Here is a 23,937-nt window from a genome sequence, read left to right on the forward strand (position 1 = left end):
GCAGTCCTTTATTAGAGGTGTTGTATTTGGAAACCATAATAGCTAATGAGTTGTGAGGGTTTCAAGACCTCTGAAACATATCCTTATGGATTATAATTGATTTTCTTACTGATTTTGAGAACCCTAAGGCCAAAATTGAGTACATTTTGATTTAAAAAACCCATACTGTGGGGCACCTGGCCAGCTCAGTCAGAAGAGCATACAACTCTTGATCTCCAGGTTGTGAGTTCAAGCCCTATGTTGGGTGTAGAGATTACTTAAGTAAATAAAACTTGGAAAGAATAAAGACCATACTATGAAGTCAGATGACAAAGCATCAAATACTAGAAAGTAATCCTAGATTTCTAGTTCTGTTTCTGATGCCTTTGTGTTCATTTTCTTTATTCTTAACTAGTAACAGTAGGTATTTATTTGTAAGCAGCAAATTACTATTGTCATTTGGCTGAACGCTTAAATAAATTCCGTTAATGTTTTGGCAGCACTTATTACAGAAATTCTGTGTTAGTAATAAAAATAATTGTTTAAATTTGATCTGGGCAGGAATTTCTATACTCATGAGAGAACTTTACTTAATTATGTAAATTAATTTGCTTTTCAGAAACTAAGGATACTAAGAAATAATCTTTTTTTAATTCCATTTTTAAAAGATTCAAAGACAAGCATTACATAATATCATCATCCATGAGATTTTACCTAAAAGCTAAAAATATTTCATGATCAAGTATTTTGAGAAGGTAGAGAGAGGGAGGACCATTCTGTGATCCATAAAGGGCAAAATCAAATCTGAATATCTATATGACTTAGGAACCGATTGAACATGAAAGCAATAAACCAAAGGGCTTCAGCATCTAGAAAAATGGAGTAGACTTCCTTTCACCTCTTCTACCTGCCAAGTACAGCTAAAACTCTGAATATTGTATGTATAGACCTGAGGAAGGTGACATAGCAATGATTTCCCTTGGTTTTTGTCAGATTGGGTTCAAGAGAAACTGACAATCCAGAAAGGCCAGCAGGAGGAGGGGGAAAAAAAGAAGCCTACTTTCTAGCCAAAGGACCAAGAAAGCCTAGCCAGAAAACTTTTAGAAAATAATCATTCTTCTATAGCCAAACGTGGCAGAAAAAAATTACAGTGCTCCTTCTACCATTAGCTTGCTTTAATGAGGTTTTCCCATACTCACCATTTTCCTGTGGTATTGGTGCCAGAGGAAGCCAGCAAAAGTATAGGTTTAAATAAGATCCAGACTATCATAGCACAGTACCCAAATTGTCCAGATATCATTAGAAAATCACTCTTCATACCCAGAACCAGGAAGATCTCAAACTGAATGAAAAAAAAAAATTCCGTAGATGCTAATAGCAAGATGACAGAGATGTTAGAACTGACAAAGACTTTTTAGGCAGCCATCATAAAAATGCCTCAATAAACAATTAGCATGCTTGGAACAAGTGAAAAATAGTCTCAGCAAAAGTTATAAGTAAAAGCCAAAAGTTAAAAGAAGAGCCAGATAGAAATTTTAGAATGAAAAATATAATAATTAACATAAAAAAGCCTCAGTGGATGGGGTCACAGCAGAATGAAGGGAACAAAGGAAAGAAATAGTGAACTGGATGGTAGAACAATGGCAATTACTCAGTCTATACTACAGACAGAAAATAGACTGGAAAAAAAACAAGCAGTGCCTCAGGGACCTGTGGAACTAGAACACAAACTCTAACATTGTGTTATCAGATTCCTAGAAGAAAGCAGAAAGAAAATGGCTCTGGGGCTCCTGGATGGTTCAGTCGTTCAGCATCTGCCTTCAGCTCAGGTCATGATCCCAGGGTCCTGGGCTCAAGCCCCGCATCAGGCTCCCTGCTCTGCAGGAAGCCTGCTTCTCCCTCTCCCACTCCCCCGCTTGTGTTCCCTCTCTTGCTCTCTGTCAATAAATAAATAAAATCTTAAAAAAAAAAAAAAAGAAAGAAAAAGAAAGAAAATGGCTCTAAAAGTACTTAAATAGACCAAAAACTTGCCAAGTGTGGCGGAAGACGTGAACTTAGATTTAAGAGGCTGAACTAACTCCACACAGGATAAATCCAGCCAAATCCACACCACGCCAAACTTGTGTTTACAGTCAAATCTCTGAAAGCTAAAGACAAAAATTACAAGAGCAGTAAGAAATAGCTTACCCATTCAAATGACAGCAGATTGCTCATCAGAAACAGTGGTGGTCAGAAAGAAATACACAGCAATTTCAAGAGCTGAAAGAGTAATTTTCAGGATTCTAGAACTAGCAAAAATACCTTTTAAGAATGAAGAAAAATGAAGACATAATCAGGATGAAAGAAAGCTAAGAACTTATTAGTAGCAGATCTAGAAAACAGTGGCTAATGGAAGTTATCTAACAGAAATGAAATGATGAAAGAATCTTTTAGGGAACACCAGTAACCAAAAGTACAGATAATTACAGTAGACTTTTCTTACAACTTTCAAGTCTTACGAATTATGTTTGACAAATGAAGCAGAACAATAATGTCTAATGTGTTCTTGATGTATGTACAGGAAATACCATAAACCATGGTAGAGAAAGGGACATGGGGAGGTAAGGGTACTATATTTCACCTGATTTGGTAAAATGACAACACTAGTAGACTGTGATAAGTTTTATATATATACATATATATAAAGTTTTTTATATATACATATATATAAAGTTTTTTATAAGTTTTATATATATAAATGGAATATGGAAGTAGTAGTTATGGAATAACTACTAAAAAAATATACAAAGAGATAAACTAATAAACAATAGGTAAATCAGTATGGAATTCTTGAAAAGGTTCAGTTAACCCTCAGAAAGGCAGGAAAAAGAAAGCCAAAACCACCCACAAAAAAACAAAATGGCAGACTTAAGCCCTCACATTGCAATAATGACATGAAATGTATATGATCTAAATACACAAATCAAAAGAAATTGGCAGAGGGGATTAAAGAACATGACCCAACTATACGGGTGTCTGTAAGAAACTCACTTCAAATATAATGGTACAGGCAAGTTGAAAATAAAATTATTGGAAAAGATATAAACATTAATCAGAAGAAAGCAAGAGTGGCTCTATTTATATCAAATAAAGTAGACTTAAGAGCAAAGAAATTTGCCAGAGACAGAGTGGGACATTATATAATAGTGTATAATATATATAGATACATATATCTCTATATATAATATAAATAGACTAAATATAGTCTAAATATAGTCTAAAATATAATATAAATAGACTAAAACAAGAGTCTGCCACGAAGACATAGCAATCCTAAATGTGTGTATATCAAACAATAGAGCTGCAGGACATGTGAAGCAAAAACCAATAGGAAACTGGAAATAAACTAAACAGTGGAATTAAACTATCAAAAATAGTTTCCAGTTATGATTATGGATTTGTCTGTTTCTCCTTTCAGTTCTATTAGTCTGGTTATCAGTAAGCGATAACTGGGGAAAAAATCTCTAAAGACTTGGAAAGTAAACAACACACTTCTAAATAATCTGTGTCTAGGGGACTTAAAGGAAACTTAAAAATACAGTGAATTGAATGAAAATGAAACTATAACATACCAATTTGTAGGTAACAGGTAATTCAGTACTGAGAGGGAAATGTATAACATTAAATGCATACAATTCAGTAGAAGTCTCAAATCAAGAATCTTAGCTCCCACCTCAGGAACCCATAGCAAAAAGAAGAAAGGAAATAATAAAGGTAAGAGCAGAAATCAGTGAAATTGAAAACAGGAAAATGATAGAGAAAATGAATGAAAAACTGTGTTTTTTCAAGGTCAATAAAACTGACAAACCTCTATCAAGATTGACAAAGAAGTGAAGAGAGAAGGCAGAGATTACCAATATCAGGAACAAAACTGAACATAAAACTACAGATCCTGCAGACATATATAAAATGGACAAAAAAACAACACAAACTACAACTCACCTAATGTGAGGTAGATTTTTTATTTGACCTTTTTAAAAAATTTTTTATTTATTTATTTATCAGAGAGAGAGAGACTGAGCACAAGTAGGGGTAGCGCTGGCAGAGGGAGAAGCAGACTCCCTTCCAAGCAAGGAGCCCGATGCCAGGCTTGATCCCAGGACCTTGGGCTCATGACCTGAGCCAAAGGCAGACACTTAACCAACTGAGCCACCCAGGTCTCCCTGAGATAGATTATTTGAATAGTCCTGTATAATTATTAAGGAAACTGATACTCCTTAAAAGGAAATCTCTGTCCAGATGGTTTCACTGGAGAATTCTACCAAAGATACAATCACTCATTCATTTTTTTTCTAAACATTATAGAATGAACACCAATTCTACAGCATCTTTCCCAAAAAAAGAAATGGAACATTTCCCTATTTATTTTATAAAGCTCCTATTACACTGATAACCCAAACCGAAGAAAGTATCAAAAAAGAAAAGTGCAGACTGACACCTCTCATTAATGTATAAGCAGAATTCCTCAACAAAGTATCAACAAACAGAATTTCAGTAATATATGAAATCATAACCATGTACATATGTAAAGTGTATGTATCATGGCCAAAAGGAATTTATTCCAGGGATGCAAGGCTGGTTCAGTATTTGAAAATCAGTCGATATAATCTACCATTCTAATTAGGAGAAGAAATAAAACCACATTGTAGTAGTCAGTGCAGAAAAAGCATTTGACAAAATTCAACACCCGTAAATGTTTTAAAACTCAAAAAAAAAAAAAAAAGAATTGAAGAATACTTCCTCAGCTTGTTAAAAAGCATCTACAAAAAACACCCACATTTAACATTATACTTGTGATAAAAGGCTAAATGCTTTAGCCCTTGGATCGGGAATAAAGCAAGATGTTTGCTCTCACCGTTATTTAAGATATTGGTGGAAGTTCTAGTTAGTACAATAAAGCAGGAAAGGGACATAAAGGCAGACAACTCAGAAAGGAAGAAATAAAACTTTTTATTTGTGGCTGACAATTGTCTCTGTAGGGAATCCCAAGGAATTTACACACACACACACACACACAAACACAAACTAGTTAATAAGTGAGTTGAAGAAAATTACAGGATAAAAGACAAATAAATAAAAATCTGTTGTATTTATGGGGCACCTGGCTGGCTCAGTCGGTAGAGCATGCAACTCTTGATCTCAGGGTTGTGAGTTCAAGACCCATGTTGGGCATAGAGTTTACTTTTTAAAAAATTTATTGTGTATATATATATATAGATATAGATAAATAGATAGCAATGAACACCATAATTTAAAATACAATAGCATCTATAATCACACAAAAAGAAAATGAAATACCTAGGTATAAATCTAAAAATAATATGTACAGGACAGGACATATATGCTAAAAACTGCAAAATGCTGATGATAGAAAGATGTAAATAAATGAAGAGACATACTATGTTCATTGTTTGGAGTACTCAACCTAATAAAGATGTCACTTCTTCACAGATTGATACAGAGGTTTAACCCAATTCCTATCAAAGTTCCAGTAAGATTTTTTGGTAGATTTGACAGTATTATTATAAAATATAGAGGGGCAAAGAACCTGGAATAGCTAAAACAGTTTTGAAAAAGAATAAAGTAGAGGAGTCACTCTTTGATTTCAAGCCTTAACGTAGACTGTGTGATATTAATAAAGGAATAGATACATACAGCAGTGGGACAGAATAGAGAAACAATAAATAGACCCACACAAATACACCCAAATGATTTAACAAAGGTGCAAAAACAATTCACAGAAGAGGATAGCCATTTCAATAAATGGTGCTCTAACAATTGGACATTCGTAGACAGAATAAATGAACCTGAGTCTCATACCTTACACAAGAACTGACTCAAAACAGATCATGGAGTTAAATGTGAAACATTTAGCTATTTATCTTTTAGGGGGAGAAAAAGGAGAAAATCTTGAGGACATAGTGGTAGACATGCTTGTCACTAAAAGTATGATCTGTAAAAGGAAAAATTGATAAGTTTGCCTTTTAAAACTTTTGCTCTATGAATGATCCTGATAAAAAGATGAAAATGCAGGCTACAGACTGGAAGAAAATACTTGTAAGCCAAATACCAACAAAGGACTAATATCTAGAATTTAAAAACTCTCAAAACTCAATAGTTAAAAAAAAATCAGTCCAATTAAAAAATGGGCAAAAGACATGACCAGAGATTTCATCAAAAAATATATATAAGTGGCAGATAAGCACTTGAAAAGATACTCAACATCAACCAAATGTTGAGGAAGTGCAACTTAAGACCTCCATGAGATATCACTATACATCCATCCGAATGGCTAAAGTGAAAAAAGTGACACCACCAAATGCTGGCAAGGATATGGAGAAACTAGATCACTCATACATTGCTGGTGGGAATGTAAAATGATAAGGCCACTCTAGAAACAGTTTGACAGTTTCTTTAAATATTATACATTCAGAGACACCTGGATGGCTCAGTCGGTAGAGCATGCAACTCTTGACCTCAGGGTCATGAGTTTGAGCCCCATGTTGGAGGTAGAGTTCACATAATAAAAAAATAAAGATTTCTGTTTACCCAGAGAACCAGTACACAGATGTTCATAGTATCTTTATTCACAATATGGCCAAACACTGGAAACAACCTAGACATCCTTCAGCAGATGAATGGTTAGACAAAGGAATATAGTACATCCACACCACAGAATACTACTCAACAGCAAAAAGGGATGAACTATTGATATATGCAGCAACCTAGATGAGTCTCCAGAAAATCTTTGTTTCTCTGGGATAAATGCTCAGAGGTGTAACGGCTAGGTAGCATGGTAGTTGAATGTCTAGTTTCTTTCTTTCTTTTAACATTTTTTTTTTTTATTACGTGAACTCTACTTAGTGAATAAAGTCAATCCCAAAAGATTGCACACCATATGGTTCTATTTATATGACCTCCTTGAAATGACAAAATTAGAGAAACGGAGAACAGGTTAGTCATGGTCAGGTTTAAGAGAGGGTGTCAGGGTGGAAGGAAAGTGGGTATGTTTATAAAGAGACCAACAGTGGGGATCCTTATAATAATGGAAGTGTTCTGTATCTCTTCAACATTTTGATTGTAACAATGTACTATTTGTTCCCGAGATACTACCATAAGAGGAAACCAGGTAAAGGTTACATAAGATCTCTTTGTATTGTCTCTTAAACCTTCATGTGAATCTACAATTACCTCAGAAAGTCTGATAAAAACATAATAATAGCCACATACAAACAACTTTAATTAAAGTAACCTGTTCTTAAAGATCACAGTGGCAATTTTTTTAAAGAAATTAAAGATTAAGAAGCCTCACAGTTGTATTAGAATAAAATACCAATGTGAGAATATGGAGCATAGTTATATAAGTGATATTTTTTAGATTTACAAAGAACACAGTTTCTTTTTCAAATTATTAAGTTACTCATTTTTTAATTTTTTATTTATTATTTTTTTAAATTATTGTGTGTGTGGTTTTTTTAAGATTTTATTTATTTATTCGACAGAGATAGAGACAGCCAGCGAGAGAGGGAACACAAGCAGGGGGAGTGGGAGAGGAAGAAGCAGGCTCATAGTGGAGGAGCCTGATGTGGGGCTCGATCCCATAACGCCGGGATCACGCCCTGAGCCGAAGGCTGGCGCTTAACCGCTGTGCCACCCAGGCGCCCCTGAGTTACTCATTTTTTTAAAGTATGGCTCTTTGGTGAGTCTCTGTCACATTTTTGCACAGAGCAATTTTTTTTTTTTTTACAACAACTAAGTTCTTCCATGCTGAATATTATGTGTTTTAGCTTATGCCTAACAAATAATAAAGTTACTATTGAGATTTTTATTATGCATGCATAGACTCTCTTAGTAAGATTGCTCAGAAGTAACTAAGGAAGAAATTATACTAATATTCATAAAAGAGACCGCTTAGAAAGACCTGCTTGGAAGATAATAATGAGGTTTATGTAGAGCAAAGTAACTAAGGGAAGAACTCCAAAATTGGGCTAAACATTAGATGTTTTGCACTTTCGTATATAATCTAGTATTTTTTTTGAAACAACTGAGTTCATTCATGACCTTTGTGGATGTCAGACTTTAAAACCCAATTAAGTACATCATTAAGTAAAGAGCATTTATATGACAGTATATGTTTATCCATTAGTTTATTTTTCTACATCACCCATATTAAAGCATTTTGGTTGACTCAGTAAGGTTGGTGGCGCTGCTATTTTAAATCAGTTTAAATAGCTGTCACCACTTAAAAAAAAGTAAACCCATATATCCATCATCTGGCTTCAGAAGTTATCACCATTTTGACATTTTGATGATTTTTTTTTTATTATGTCCTCTGGTTTTTTTTAAAGGAAATTCCAGAAATATTTTACCTATAAATATTTCAATGGCAATAATTTTAAAAACATATAACCATGATACCATTATTATACATAGCAAACTTAGTAATTCCTTCGTAATATCTGATATCAAGTATGAATGGCATCCTTTTTATTTCAGTCAGCAATTAATGTTGGAAAACAAGTGCCAGTTTCTTTCTTTGAGATCAGAGAAGTCTAACGGGTGTTGTTTCTGCTTTGAGGAGAGGGAAGAAGGAGAGCTAAGCATTTATCAGGCATCTGCCTTGTAATAGGCACTCGGCACCAGTGCCTGTGGCAGGAGAGCCAATACCTCAGGGGGAAAGTGTACAGCACATAAAATTGCAGTGTACGACCTCCAGGATTTAAGCAAGAATTAGCCTGCTAGAATTAAATCCAAAGAGGAATCATGATGAAACCCAAGAGATAAGTATGCTAGTTTAACAGGGTCTGTAGGTTCGTAGTGGCTTAAACTTGGCGTTGGAGCACATAGGAATGAATTTCAGGGAAGTTAGTTCTAAATACTGTGTCTTATCATGCCATCCTCCGTGGGAGAGGCAGTTAGCACAGTGGGTAGAACCTCAGGCTCTGAGCTCAGACAGGAATTTATGGTCAGCTTACTGCTTTACCTTGGAGGACCCATTTCGGGGAGAGTGGATCATGTTAGGAGTTAAAAGAGTTAAGACAGCTATCCTAATGACACATCCTTCTCACCCAGTGAGAGTGGTAGTTGCTGTTTGGGCAGCTCATCCCCCACCCGCATTTTTAATTTATTTGAGAGAGAGAGAGTGTACCCTCATGCATGCACGTAGGAGGGGCAGAAGGAGGGGGAGAGGGAATCTCAAGCAGACTCCACGTGGAGCACAGCACCTGGCACAGGGCTCGATCCCACAACCCTGAGATCATGACCTGAGCTGAAATCAAAAGTTGGACACTCAACGAACTGAGCCACCCAGGCACCCCAGTTATCCCCTTTTTGTAATCTGTTGAGAGTTAATTCCTAGCCAGTCTTGGACTGTAATATGTAGAGAGGAAGTTGGGGAACCCCTGCATTGAAAGACAACTCTCTTAAAGGCCATTTTTTTATATAAAAGAGAATTACAGTAGTTTTTCCCCTTCTTATCTGCAGGATGGGGTAGGGGGGATATGTTCCAAGACCCCCAGTGGTTGCCTGAAACTGCAGGTAGCACCAAACCCTATATAGCACTGTTTTTTTCTGCACATACATACCAGTGAAAGTCTAATTTATAAATGAGGCACAGTAAGAGATTGACAACAACTTAATTAAATAGAACAATTATAACAATATACCGTAATAAAAGTTCTGTGAATGTGGTTTCTCAGGATATTGTCCTACACTGTACTCACCTTTGTGATGTGAGATGGTTCAGTGCCTGTGTGATAAGATGACGTGAGGTGCATGGCGTAGGCATTGTGGTGTAGCGTTAGGCTGCTAGTGACCTGACTACATCGGAAGGAGGATCATCTGCTTCTGGAGCATGGTTGACCGGGGGTAACAGAAACCATGGAAAGCAGAACCACGGATAAGGGGGACTACTGTATGTTAAAAGATAGAATGATTTACACAGAGCCAGTGTCTGATCATGGGCCATTTCACTGAAAGTTCTTTTTAGACACTTAAACCTAGGGGCGCCTGGGTGGCCCAGTTGGTTAATCATCTGCCTTTGGCTCAGGACATGATCCCAGGGTCCTAGGATTGAGCCCCGCATCAGGCTCTCTGCTCCCTGGGGGAGTCTGCTTGTCCTTCTGCCTCTCCCCCACACTCATGCTTTCCTTGCTTGCAGTCTCTCTCTCGAATAAAATCTTTTTTAAAAATGCTTTATTTCAGAGGCGCTTGGGTGGCTCAGTTGATTAAGCATCCAACTCTTTGATTTCAACTCAGATGTGATGTCAGGGTAGTGAGATCAAGTGTCCATCCACCCCCACCCTGCCGCCGCCACCCCTGGGTCAGGCTCCAAGCTCACTGCAGGGTCTGCTTGAGATTCTCTCTCTCCCTTTCCCTCTGCTCCCCCGCCTTGTGCACACGCACGCTTGCTCACTCTCGCTCTCTCTCTCTCTCCCCCTCACTCTAAAATAAAATCTTTTTTTAAAAAGTGTTTTATTTCAATGACAATCTGGGTGGGAGAGTGAGGACTGGAAAGTGCTATTAGGAAGTGACACCACTTCTACTTCTGTTTGATGGGCTCTCTCTGACCTGTGAGTTCTGCAGTGAGTATCCTCAGCTGTTCTCAGCATCTTCCTGATGATGTTGACACCTGGATCCAAGTTCATTCTATCCCTGATCCCTGCTGACCTCCTTCCATGTCAGCCACCACTAACACCATTATTCAGCACTGCTCTACTTACAATACCTCAAACTTTATATTTTCCTTAACTCTACCCTCTCATATACCAGTTGTTTTGCTCTTACCCAAATTTATGCTCTGATCTTCAGCTGGGATCTTAAATTTAAAATGACGCCAAGACTGTACTTCCAAATATTATTTTTGGGGGGGCGCCTGGGTGGCTCAGACAGTTAAGCGTCCAACTCTTGATTTTGGCTCTGGTCATAATCTCGGGGTCGTGAGATTGAGTCCCACATCAGGCTCCATACTGGGCATGAGCCTGCTTGGGATCCTGTCTCTCCCTTTCCCTCTGCCCCCTCCGCCCCTCAAAAAAAATTATTTTTCAAATTATTTTCTAGAGAGCATAAAAATAAAATACCTTAGTCTACCTAAACTAGATATTACTTACAAAGATAAGAATTCCTCAAGATCTACTATTTATAAAATCATATATAACATTAATGCCACACACATATAAACATTATGTACACACATAGAAAGCTTTCTCCATGTAAAACCTCAGTGTATTAGCCAACTACTATAGTATACAAATACTATGTTAAGTATATTGGTCTCCAAACTGTAAGTTACAATTTTTGAGTTACAAGTTATATAAGGGAATTCATCCTTCCTATGAAGTGGATTTTAGTCACTTTTGTACAACTTGGGGTAGCTCTAAATGTGCTATACTTTGAGGAAATACACCCCAGAGTTCATCTCCTAAATGTCAATGAAATCAAAAAGCCAATTTCAACCAAAATAGGCTTGTCTATATGGTATTCCTACAGTAATAGGAGACCAGAACTTAACTCTACATTTTCAGTTGTTGGTACTGATTTTTTAAACATGATATTTGGATGCTATATACATGTATTTGAGTTCATAGCATATGGAGGGAAAAACCCATTTAGTTGCCTATCATTTATTCAACTAATATTTATGCTGAATATACAGAGCATTTATAGTGTCATTACATTTTAGGAAAATGAGATTTAGGCTCTTCTATCTCTGACAAAAAAGAAAAAAATTACTTTGACCTCCATTTTACTAACGGTTTTGCTGATAGGAAAATAAGGATCAGCTATGTGACCAGCAGTAAATATTTTTGAATATTAGTTTTGACTTCTGTTTTCATCCAAGACCTGAAGGTCATTGAGGACACCAAGATACCATGTGTACCTGGTAACTGTCCTGGCTCCTCATGGAAACACCTCACCTCCTCAACTGCAGCTCTCTGGAGGTTCATTCTAGAACCACAGTTTTGTTTAGTGTCCTACTCTGCAGTGTCCCAGGAAAATCTGGCCTCTGTGGTCTGCCCTGTGACAAACTGAGGAGTTGTATGAAGGTTACAAGAAGCTCCTTCTGTCACTGGAACCCAGTGGTGTTGGTTGCACACATGTGGTATCGGTATTCAGAAGAGTGTTTCGTAAGTGGAAAATCTATTTCAGAAAAATTCTCAGGTGATTAAAACATGCCAAGTACCTTAAATAATGCTGTTGTATATTTGTGTGGCACGTTGTCAAAGTTCTTTCATATGTTAGCCCCTTTCTGCTGTGCCACACAGTAGAGAATAGCAGTATTGAAGACTATTCTGTCCTCCTTTGAGGAGTATTAATTAAAATGATCACCTCTAGGGGCCGCTAGGTGGCTCAGTCGGTTACAGCTCAGGTCATGATAACAGGGTCCACTCCCTGCTCAGCGGGGAATCTGCTTCTTCCTCTCCCTTTGTGGCTCCCCCTCCTTGTGCGCTCTCGCTCTCTCTCTCTCTCTCTCTCTCTCTCTCAAATAAATAAAATCTTTTTTAATAATAAAATGGCCACCTCTGCATAGGGTTCCATGGTCAGATGTGCTTAGGAGGAGCTGTTGTATATCTCCCTTGTAGAAAACCAGAATTCACGATAGTTTATTAGTTTCTGAGAACCCCCTGTTAAGAAACTAGTTCACTTTTATTTAACCCAGGGTTTTCCCAATGTGATTTAACCATTCTCCCAAAAAATGGAATTGGGGTAGGGGATATGTGATATCTGAAAGATGAATGTCTTTTTTATTTTGCTCATTCTCTTACTTTATGGTAACATATGGGTTGCAGTTGGGGGTGTGGAGACTGCTTTTTCCTTAGCTCAGAATATTTTGTAAAAATATTCTTTTCCAGGGGGGCCTGGCTGGCTTAGTCAGTGGAGAGTATGACTCTTGATCTTGGGGTTGTGAGTTCAAGCCCGACATTGGATATAGAGCTTACTTTAAAAAGAATAAATAAAAATAAACAATTTTCCCCCAAAATCAGTTATATTTAGAACTGTGCTTCTCAAACGTTAATGTATGCTTAGATCACCTAGGAATCCTGTTAAAATGCAGATTCTGATTCTGTAGGTTGGGGGTATGGCCTGAAAGCCTTCATTTGGAAGCAGCTGTCTAGTGTTGTCATGGCTGTTGCTCCTGGGCAGGCTCTGAGAAGTGTAGAGACTGTGAAGTTCCTTCAGCTCTGTCACCTAACAGAAGAACCCGGAGGACTACTATCTTTTTCTGTTCCTCAGAAACATTCCTTCAAACGATTTCATCCTCCCTTACTCTAGTGATTCTTGGCTCTCAGCTTATAATTACATAATCAAGTTTCAACCATTTTAAAAACAGAAACCTGTCATTCCCAGTTCTGAATATATTCTCTTCTTCTATCTTCTAGTAAGATCCATCTCCATTTCCTCATTCTTTTTCACACCTCAGTTCACAGGTCAACTTCCTCCACCATGGCCAGGGTTACCCTGGGCTTCCTAATTGCCAGTCCTAACAAATACTTGACTGTTTTTACCTTAAACAGTTCCTTCAGGATATTTAAATCTTCAAATATCTTCAATCCTCAAATATGTCCTAAAGTGTTTCTTTTTCTCTACCCCTTTATAGTCATTTATTCAGTGAATATATGTTGCTTTCCACTTGTGTCTTGTTATTTCTACCTGTTAAATATCTCCCCAAGTTGTTCTCTTCTATCATTGCTTTTGGGTTCCCTGTCTTAATTTTTCAATCCTCTACGATGTTGCTTCTAAGATCTTCCTAAAAATGGAAACTGAATGTCACTCCCCAGTTTTATTAAAACCATGTGTGGTGGGCTCCCTACAGTTTCAGAATCAACTCATTAGCTTGGAAGACAAGTCCCTTATTGGCCAACTGCATACAGTGTGCTCTCTCTATTATACTAAGAGCCCATCGGCTGGGTGGTGCTCTTTCAGCCCGCCTCCACAGAAAGTATTCTGTACTCTTGAGATGCCCTTTCTGCCTACCTGATCCTTCAAGGATATAACGAAGTCTCAGGCCTCCTCTTGGAATGCCGTGACACAACACACCCTCCCTGCCCCCTCCACCACCAGCCACCATCCACATGCACACATAGTCAGCAGTTACATGCTCTTCTCTCTGTGTTCATGCCCATATCTTCCTGAGCGTAAATTTATCTTAGCACTCTGTCGTGATGCTTGTTTTTCATGTTGATTCAGCATAAGGGCAGCATTCCTTGAAAACACAGATTTTCTTTTCATCTCTGCATTCCCAGCACCTGGCACAATTTCTCCTCGGCACAGTAGATAATAAATGTTTGGATGGTTAAGTATTTATTTAATTACTTCAGTCTTGTCTTTTTTCCTTCAGTCTTCAGTCTTTTATGCTTTGGTCCCACTTGTTAATACGTAGGCTGAATTCTGTCCTAAACCTTTGCTCTAAGCATTCTAAAACCCATGAGATTTTTGAAACCCAGAAGAACAGATTGGCTCCTCCTTTGATAGGAGCTTCCTTCACTAGCTACCTAAGGTCTTGGTAGTTTGAAAAGATTTTTTTAGACCCAGGAATAAATGTCACAAAGATTACAGGAGGCTAGGAAAAATACCCCTTCCCAAATGCCTCATGCTGACTTCATGAAGATTAAAATGCCCCAGAAGTGATATATTATTATAGTTATATATGTAACTGTTTGTGTATGTGTGTAGTTATATATATATATATATATATACATATACATATACATATATATGTGTGTGTGTGTGTATATATATATCTCCTTCCCTGTCTTTCTCTGTGTATTTTCTCTGTAGAGTAAAATTCCATTTTCTCAAGAGTTGTACACTACCAAAACTCATAGTATTATATTCCCTATAGAAACTAAAGATGATTGTGGTGTGTATTGTGGTTAAACTTGCCGTTTGCTTAACAGTTGTCTCCGTATCAGATATTCTCACTCTCTTAGCCATTTGATGGGTTATTTTTACTTATGTTCATCATTTTATTTATGGGAAGCCAGAAAAATACATAAACATCAAACAACGTTGAGGCAGAAGTCTAGTAATTTGAAATATCTTTTTAAAAATCTTAAACTCTTTGAATTCCTGGCTAGCTCAGTCAGTGGAGCACTTGACTCTTGAACTCAGGTTTGTAAGTTTGAGCTCCGCGTTGAGTGTAGAGAGTACGTAAAATCTTGAGGGACACCTGGCTGGCTCAATTGGAAGAGCATGCGACTGACTGACTCTTCATCTTGGAGTCATGTGTTTGAGCCCCGTGTTGGGTGTAGAGATGACTTAAATAAATAAACTTAAAAAAATAAAATCTTTAAATAAAATATCTTGAGCTATTGAAAAATCAAGGCTGGCAATTCTTGGCTTAGCTGCTAAAGTACTAAAAGATACAACCAAGGGCGCCTGGGTGGCTCAGTCAGTTAAGTGTCTGCCTTCAGCTCAGGTCATGATTCCAGGGTCGTGGGATCAAGTCCTGCATCAGGCTCCCTGTTTGGTGGGGAGTCTATTTCTCCCTCTACCCCTCTCCCTTGCTTGTGCACTTACACACCCTCTCTCTCTGTCTCTCTCTCTTGTGTTCATGCTCTCAAGTAAATAAAATCTAAGCAAAGATAAATAAATAAAAGATACAGCCAAGATAATAGCTGAAAACATAGTCAGCTAACTGGCCCTGAGACAGATTGCAGTAGCTTGCCAAGCCATCTGACAGGATAGGTGGATTTTTGTGTCTAGAGAAAACACATGACTTGTGTAACTAAGAACACCAATTTCAAGACCCCTTGCTAATGCGTGTTTCCTGTCCCAGTACCTCCAGACCTAATTTGCATTGAGAGGACATCTTACCTGCCTTGGGCTGTATTGTAAGTGTTGGCACAGGTATTTCTATAAGGCTGGAATGTGGCGTAAACTGAAGGCTTTCTTGTCCCCTTAACCCTGTTCTCAGTGTCAAGGGTACCACACGACTTTTTCACGGGAAATTTGACCTGACCTTATCAGGTTTCCAGCATCCGTGGAGGAGTGTTTAATAAATACTTATTCTCTTCCCCTAATGGGAAGATTTTTGCTGCCTAGCCTCAGTTTCTCCACCCCTTACTTGGGCGTCACCCAACAGAACTTGGATCATCCAAGCCAAACGAACTTTGAAAGTTACATCTGCTTTCTCTACGAAACTATGGTAACTAAACGTGACTGGGGAAAGTCCTGCTGATATGTGCATATCACACACTTACGTACTCACACATTTACAGTGCATATTCATATATAAGCCCACAATTATCTAGATCACAGCTACCAAGACTTTTCCACTTGTATCTGACATAAGCATTAGAATTCCATGTGTCTAAAATAAACTCTTCATTCTCTCCTTGAAACCCGATTTTTCCTTTTTATTTTATTTTTTTTAAAGATTTGTTTGTTTTAGACAGAGAACACTAGCAGAAGGAGGGGCAGAGGAAGAGAGAGAAAGAGGCAGACTCCGTGCTGAGCGCGGAGCCCAGCACGGGGCTAAATCTTACAACCCTGAGATCATGACCTGAGCCGAAATCAAAGAGTTGAACGCTTAACTGAGTGAGCCACCCAGGTGCCCCTCCTATTTTATTTATCTCAATTCATGGCACAGCCTTCCCTGTCACTCACTTCAGCCAAAAGTGGAGTCACCCTTAAATACCTTACCATTCTTGCCCTGTTATTTACCAAGTCCTGTTAATTTCCCCAAAGTAGATACTAAGTTTGATCTTTGCTTTCCATTCTGGTTGCCACAGTTAATTTGTCAGGCTGTCATTTCTTATCTGGATTATTGTTTTAGACTCTGTACTGGTCTCCCTGTTGCCAACCTTGCCTCTTTATAAATTCATCATAAAATAAAATGAAAACATGAAATAAATGAAAATTCCTTTGAGTTGTGTTAAAGATTAAGTGATCCTGGGGCATCTGGGTATTTCAGTCGTTAAGCGCCTGCCTTCAGCTCAGGTCATGATCCCAGGATGCTGGGATCGAGCCCCGAGTTGGGCTCCCTGCTCAGTGAGCCTGCTTCTCCCTCTCCCTCTGCCTGCTGCTCCCCCTGCTTGTGCTTTCTCTCTCTCTCTGTCTGTCAAATAAATAAATAAAAATAAAAATCTTAAAAAAAAAAAGATTAAGTCATCCTGATAAAGGGAAGGTAAATGTGGGCAGAATGTCAGTCCTGCTAATCTTGCTTCTGCTGCAGTTGTGCATGGTCTTAGACAAGTCATTTCTCCTTTTGTAGCTCAGTCCTGTCTATAAAGTGAGAGTTACTATAGATTTAGCAGTGGCCCTCTTCCTTCTAATGAAATGCGGGAAACTATGAAAGAAAAGCAGAGTGGGATGCCATGGGAAAGGAGGAAAGAGGAGTTTTCATTCTCCTTTCACTGGGCCCTCCCTACTTCCTACCTCATCCCAAGAGGTGGCCCCTGCAAGATGTCTGTGAAATACAATTTGAAAGCCATTGTATTGGACGATATGTGTATGAATTCTCTCTTCCCGAAACTAGATCAGATAGACTCAGAACATTTTAAAGCCACAGGATTTGAAGGAGTTTGTATTTAAACTGCCTAATCTTGAATTCTGATCTGATGGTCTTCCCACAAGACTTCCCTGTCTTTGCATAATATTTAAGCCTTACCTCAATATATTTTATTTTCAGAGCTCACTGTACATGGTGCATGTTCCTAATTTACTTTTTTAATGTTTAGTTTTTATTTAATCAAGATGCTTTAATTCACTGAAGAGTATTGATTACTGGTTTTTTTTAACCTTTTTTTTTTTTAAGATTTTATTTGAGAGAGAGACAGAAAGAGTGAGAGAGAGACAGCACAAGCAGGATGAGAGATAGAGGGAGAAGCAGACTCCCCACTGAGCAGGGAGCCCAGTGCAGGGCTCTGTCCCGGGTCTCTGGGATCATGACCTGAGCCGAAGGCAGACGCTTAACCGACTGAGCCACCCAGGCACCCCTTGATCACCGTCTCTCTCCTTTACTCTGTCTGCCGTGTTTCAGGACACATTCTACCCTCTCCTGTTGTTCCCCACACGTCATTGCACTCACACATTTATGATGCTGAAGGCTAACAAGGCATGAGTGCTTACTGCTTGCCAAGCTCTGTTCTCAGCGCTTTACACATTCATCCTCCCAGATAGTCTGTGAAGTAGGCACCATTATTATCCTCATGCTACAGACCGGGTAAGCAGTGGGTCCAAAGCAACACGTCTAGTAAGACATGGTGCTAGAGTCAGAACCTAGACAGTCTGGTTCTAGAGCTCCCCCCTTAGCATCCTCCTAATCTCATAAGGATAACTTCATCCCACAGATCTTCTTGGGAGCAAATGAAAGAAAATTAAAATTAATTTCCTCATTTTTATACGTATTTTGAATTTCTTTCAGAAATAATGAACACCTGTGCAAATTACTTAGCATAGTGACCGGCCCATTAGTGAGTACTTAGCAAATATTGGTTATTATTAGCTTCATCACATGGACACCTGTAGTGTTCATAGCATTGATTCGGAATTGAGGAGAAAATTAACATTTTAGTTACCTCACGTTTCCCAGTTCTAAGAAAAAAACTACAGAATCACTGATTTCACAGGGTACTTTGCTGTCTAGCATGTATCTGTTCAAGATGTTTATTTATTTAAAGACTTACTTTTATGTAATCTCTACAGCCAACGTGGGGCTTGAACTCACAACCCTCTGGTCAAGAGTCACATGCTCCACCAACTGAGCCAGCCAGGTGCACCCCTGTTCAAGATGTTTAAATGAAACCAAGATACTTTGATTTATTTTGAATTCTTACCTATCAGATGGTATACTTTTCCTTTTGCCACCAGGTGGCAGCATGTGACATAAAGAAAGAATTTAAATCTTTTACTCTGTTGTAGACAATCTATTTTCAGTATTTTGCGTTAAAAACTGTTAAACCATAATAAAAATGAAACGTTGTTCTGTGTTCCCCTTTGTCTCTGTCCTCTCTCATCGGCTGTAAAGAAAGGCCCTGAACACATTGTCCTTGGCCCACATGTAGACCTCCCTCAGTCCTGCCCTGCACGCATTCTCCCTCTGTCCGTGCAGAAAGTTTCTTTTTCCTGCATCTTCAACAGAGATTTAAGTCCCTGTGCTTCAGTTCTCCCAACTAAATTGTGTTCGTTCACAATAGTAAGAACTATATCCTCTTCCCTATATCTTCCATAGTACCTAGGGAAGTGCTGGGTCTCAGGTAGCAGTAGGTATCCCTGGGTGAATGATGAATGATAGGATACGCATCAGCTTGTATGTTGATTATTTATTTGAATTATAATGCATTTATAGTTCTTTGTGGTTATGTTCATTTTAATTTTTGCTAGGGAAGTCAGTGAAAATTGACTTAACTGTAGGTATTAGAACCATTCAGATAACTAGTGCCAGGGGCTGAAAGATTAGTGTCTAAGGTGGAAGGCAATTAATGGCTAATGAAGGTAAAGAACTGACCATGGCAATTAATCAAATAGGGCAAAGGGGGAGAGCTAATGGCAAAATGAAGAGGGTCAGGCCTTTGATTTTGCATGGGAAAGCAAGAGGCTCACCAAATTAAGTTAGCTACACAGAAATCTGTTTCTACTACATAATTGTGGCTCTGCCTAGATATTGTTTGTTTCACAGTGCTAATAATGAAATCTTTTGACATCGGTTTCTTAGCAGATGTTTTTTCCTGTTCCGTAACCTATTTATTAATATTCAGATTTGATTGTATTTGTGGAGTATAGAAGTGTATAATGTTCTTGCTTACAGTTCTAACTTACATGTTACAAAACAGTGATCTTTAGGTTGTCATGCTTTGAAAGTGTTGCACTAACTAATGCTAAAAATTTCTGTAGCTGTGTCATTAACTTCATTTTTCTGATAATAAATAAGTATTCCAGGTAGATTAGTTTACCAGGTTATAGCCTCTCTCCTTAATGCCATGGACCATCATCATTAGTGCGTGTACTCCGCTGTCAGGAGCTGTGAGATGTCCACAGTTTGCTGTCCCCACAGCTGCCGCCATATGCAGGCTCCCCTGTTGCCTCTGCCCCTAATACTACATAGGTTTGACCGGGCCTACCACTCACAGACACGCCCTCATGCATGCTCCCCTTTTCTGTCTTTTTTTTTTTTTTTAAGATTTTATTTATTTATTTATTTGTCAGAGAGCGAGTGAGCACAAGCAGGGGGAGCAGCAGGGAGGGGGAGAAGTAGGCTCCCCGCTGAGCAAAGAGCCCGAGGAGGGACTCAATCCCAGGACCATGGGATCATGACCTGAGCCAAAGGCAGGCACTTAACTGACTAAGCCATCCAGGCGCCCTTCCCCTTTTCTTTATCCTGCTCCCTCCTTAGAATTTGTTTCTATAGCATGGGAAATAGAAGAAGTGAAACTGATTAAAGGTATGTTTAGAACCGAAAGGAATTTCAAGTTAAGACTATCCCATGAAAACATGAGAGCTTTAGTGTAAAGGCTTTGTGGTATCTAGTTAAATTGTTGCTCATTTCCTCTTTGTTGTCTGTTCTAGAGGTATTTCACATTGCTACATTGAAAGATATATGTGGGCATTGCTTTTTAGTGACTAGAGTAAAATGAGCAATTAAAATTCTAGCCAGTTACTTTAAGAGGTGTCTCTTGTCTTTCCGAGTTCTTGAAATGCTTGCAGCTCTAGGGGACAGATACTGTCTGTAACACCCAAGGCTCTGCTCTTAGAAGTTTCATATCATCTCTGATAAGCCTTAACAGTATTTGATTAATGTTCATTATATTTGGGGATTCAACAGTTTCAATCGATAGCCACCGGCTTTTAAAACATGTGAACTAATGTCTGCATTTGTCACATCGGGTTTTAAACTAAGGATTCATTAAAATTGATCATTAATTAATCATTTAATAATACATATTAAATATAATTAATTTTGCCATCATGTGAACAAAGCAACCCATTTATATAATATTCTCTTTATCATACACCCAGAGGAGTGGAAAGATATTTTATTTCAGTGTTTTCAGTATATAATCATGAGTTGGATGGCAAGTAAATGAAGCATTGTCCAAAGACTATTTCATTGATGATGAGAATTACGAAAGGAAATATATCCATTTGTATGTATCTCCATTGTAATGAAATTAATTGCATGTTCTTCAGATATAAAATGCATCTTAAGTCCATTGGGTACAGTGGTTCTTAAAGGTGCTTAATAATATTAAATACTATTCAGGTCATAAAATTAGTAGTGACTTAGAAAATTTCATATAGCATAGCTTTCTTGGCCAGTTTTTAAAATGATTCATCAACAGATTAGCAAAAATGTGCATTTCTTTACATAAATTGGCACATTTATATATCTTTTATAATACAAATGCTTGTTTATATGAAGGTATAACTCATTTATGGGATCTTGTAGTTCTGTCTGTTCTAGGGAGATGTACACATGCAGGTGCCTGCCCCTTTAAGGATTTAGAGCCCTGTGAATTTATGAATCTGTTGACTTCAATATTTAGTTAGCCTGGTTTCTAAGGCCATCACCGTAATTGACATGTTATTGGAAATAAAGTTAAGTTTTTCCTTATTTATAAGGGTAACTTCAATTTTGAGGAATGTGAATCAATTCAGAGTTGGCTGGAAGCCAATTTCTCCTTCCCTATAACTCCAGCGCACAGGAAAAGCGCACTTGCTTCCTAAGTGCCTCGTGAATCTGCAGTGATTAATTCTTCTCATTATTTTGCTGCAAATTCTCATGACCCTCTCTGATGATTCGATCAGCCACTTAGAGTTTATGCATATTCATATCTCTGCGCTCCTGCCGCAGTCACTGGCGTCTCCGTCGCTGACTGGTGTGTTCTTGGTGCAGTAATTGAGCTGCCGTAGATTGATGACTCTGGGGAGCTGTAAGGCCTTTAAAGGTGAAAACATATCAGTCCTGTTAATTAGGAAACAAAAGCTCCGGTGGCAAGTTCAGCAGTCAGATGTTTCCAGTGCGGAGAAGACGAAAGGTAGGACTGGTTCCTCTCCATGAACCTGTTTGCTTTGTAAATTCGGAATTAAATCTGTGGCAGTGCTAGTGGAGAATAGCCTTGTATGAATTTTCATAGACTGCTCACCGAAGAGGCCCTGACTTAGGATGTGAGCCCTGCTATCTGTGAGCTCTCAGATGGGAGAGTTCAGACGTGAGGTTCTGAACACTTTTTGGTAGCATTGGCACTATTCGTATAAAACATCCTAATATTTTTTTTTATTTGTGTGTTTAGTAATCTCTACTCTCAGCATGGGGCCAGAACTCACAAACCCAAGATCAAGAGTCACATGCTCTACTGACTGAGCCAGGGGCCCCCTGGTAGCTTGATATTTTACATGCATGTAGAGTGCTTGTGGATTCATTTGGAAATAAGAGGCGTAATTTGGTCAGTGTCTTAACACTGTTTTGTTTTTTGGGGTATTTTTGTTTTTTTGTGTTTTGTGGTTTTTTGGTCAATTTAGTAGTGTGCTATGTGGGAAAAGGGTGAAACTTCATTCAGCATGGCATGGAAGCTGAGCTGCTTTATCATAAATGTCCTTTGATTCTTTCCCTCTTAAACTGTGTATTAAGTAACACATTGCCCTGGTGAAGAGGATCCTGTGTGGAACAGTGGCCTCTGAAAGTAAGCTGGTTTCAACAGAAAGTTTATGCAGTTTACCGAACTGACAGCTTTTTCTTCTGTGTGCTAGTCTCACATGATGGTATCCCTGCCTTCCCCCTCCAGTGATGAAGTTTTCTTTTGGGATATAGTTTATATACCATAAAATTTACCTACCTCTCTAGCTATCTATTTATTTTTTATAATTTTTTATTATGTTAGTCACCATACAGTACATCCTTAGTTTTTGCTGTAATGTTCCATGATTCATTATTTGCGTATAACACCCAGTGCTCCATGCAATATGTGCCCTCCTTAATACTCATCACCGGCCTATCCCAAACCCCCACCCCCCTCCCCTCTGAAGCCCTCAGTTTGTTTCCCAGTGTCCACAGTCCCTCATGGTTCATTCCCCCTTCTGTTTACCCCCCTTCATTCTTCCCGTCCTTCTCCTACTGATCTTCCTGCTATTTCTTATGTTCCATAAATGAGTGAAACCATATGATAATTGTCTTTCTCTGCTTGACTTATTTCACTTACCATAATCTCCTCCAGTCCTGTCCATGTTGCTGCAAATGTTGGGTAATCGTTCTTTCTGATGGCTAATATTCCGTTGTATATATATGGACCACATCTTCTTAATCCATTCGTCTGTTGAAGGGCATCTTGGCTCCTTCCACAATTTAGCTATTGTGGACAATGCTGCTATGAACATTGGGGTGCATATGGCCCTTCTCTTCACTACGTCTGTATCTTTGGGGTAAATACCCAGTAGTGTAATTGCTGGATCATAGGGTACCCTTTTAAAGAGTACAGGTCAGTAGGTTTTAGTGTACTCACAAAGTTGTGCAACCATCACCACTATCTGATTCCAGAACATTTTTATCACCCCAAAAGAAACCGCATACGCATTAGCAGTCACTCTCCGTTTCCCTAGTCCTTGGCAACCACTCATCTACTTTTTCTCTCTATGGGTTGAACTCTTCTGGACATTTCAGTAAATGGAGTCATGCTATGTGTGGTCTTCTACATCTAGTTTCTTTTACTTAGCACAATGTTTTCAAGGTTCATGGACATTGTAGTAGGAAGGAGTACTTCATTTTTTGTTATGACTGAGTAATATTGTGTTATTAAAGGCTATACCACCTTTTGGGTTTTTTATTCGTCAGTAGATTAACATTCGTGTTGTTTGCACTTCTTGGCTATTGCTGCTGATGACGAACATTCGTATACACCCTTGCCTCGTTCTTGATCTTTAGGAAAGCTTTAAGTCTTCACCACTTGGTGTGGTGTTAGCTGTGAGTTTTTCATAGATGCTGTT

General features: G+C 38.4%; 1 protein-coding gene across 1 annotated transcript in view; it reads left to right on the forward strand.

Moving 5' to 3' along the window:
- The window catches only part of RAB2A (RAB2A, member RAS oncogene family), an 88,499-nt gene that overhangs the window by 60,912 nt on the left and 3,650 nt on the right, over window positions 1–23,937 (forward strand). The gene's annotated exons all lie outside the window — the stretch shown is intronic.

Source organism: Ursus arctos, unplaced genomic scaffold (assembly GCF_023065955.2).
Source record: "Ursus arctos isolate Adak ecotype North America unplaced genomic scaffold, UrsArc2.0 scaffold_6, whole genome shotgun sequence".
In the NCBI taxonomy this organism is placed as follows: domain Eukaryota; kingdom Metazoa; phylum Chordata; class Mammalia; order Carnivora; family Ursidae; genus Ursus; species Ursus arctos.